Genomic DNA, 1,243 nt, shown 5'->3' with positions numbered 1-1,243 from the left:
ATTGGGGACCTCCTGTCCCTACTGTCCCAAGTGATCTGCTCTGGATGCTCTAGAAAATCCCATGGTGGAAGTCAGGAACCTTGGGGCTTGGGTGGGGGTCAGTGACTCTCTGGAGAGCTTCATTGTGGGGTTCTAGGACACAGTGATAGTTCTTGGAGCTTGTGGCGGGTCTTGGAGGACCTTCTGGAGAACCCCATGGTAGGGTTTGGGGACCCTCCTGGTGTGTTCTGGGTCTGGGGAGAGAATCCGGGGTGGAGATCAAGCCCAGGGTGGGTCCTTGGGAAGTTGGAGGGTGCTGGTGGGGTCCCTTGGGCCTCAGCACCCACCCACTATGTCCATGTACCCCCCTTTTCCATCACAGCCAGCAGAGAGGTCCACCACATCCTCCCGAAGCTCCTCAACCAAACGGACAGCTTTGACTAGAACATCCCTGTGAGGATCCCATGGGAGCTAGAAGGGTTCTGTGGGTGCTCTGTGGGGACAGTGACATCCACGTGTCCCCATCCCAGGTGACCATGGCAACCAACCAGGTGGACAACCTGGACCTGGCATTGCTCCGTCCTGGTCCTGTGGTCTGTGTGACCATGGTCACCCTGACGCAGCCTCAGGTACAAGTGGCCTTGTGCAGAGTGAGCAGAAGGCACTGGCTCCTCTGGTGTCCCTCTGGCATTAAACGGGTAGAGGAGTTTGGCAGGAAATAACCCCCCACGTGTTCCAGAGGGTCCTCAGCCATCTGGGGGGGGGGGGGGGGGGTGTGGCTTAGATTGGGGGTGATTCCCAAGCACTGTCAGTCTGGGCCCAGAACCAGCACGGCCAGACTGGGAGTTTGGTCACAGAATCAGAGAGTCACCAGGTTGGAAAAGACCTGTAAGATCATCAAGTCCAACCCTTCCTGTCCTGTGCTAAACCAGGTCCCTGAGCACCTCATCTCCCCTTTTTTTAAACACATCCAGGGAAGGTGACTCAGCCCCTCCCTGGGCAGCCTGTGCCACAGCCCCACAACTCTTTCAGTAAAAGTTTTTTCCCTCCCATCTGCTCTGACCCTGCCCTGGGGCAGCTTGAGCCCATTGCCCCTTGTCCCATCTCCTGTCCCCTGGCTGAAGAGACCATCCCCCACCTCTCTGCACCCTCCTGGCAGGGCAGGGGAGGTGGTGAGAAGGTCTCCCCTCAGCCTCCTCTTCTCCAGGCTCAACACCCCCAGCTCCCTCAGCTGCTCCTCATAGGATTTGCCCTCCAGCCCCTT

This window comes from Gallinula chloropus (assembly GCF_964237585.1).
Source record: "Gallinula chloropus genome assembly, chromosome: 25".
NCBI classification, from domain to species: domain Eukaryota; kingdom Metazoa; phylum Chordata; class Aves; order Gruiformes; family Rallidae; genus Gallinula; species Gallinula chloropus.
This window is presented reverse-complemented; position numbering follows the sequence as displayed.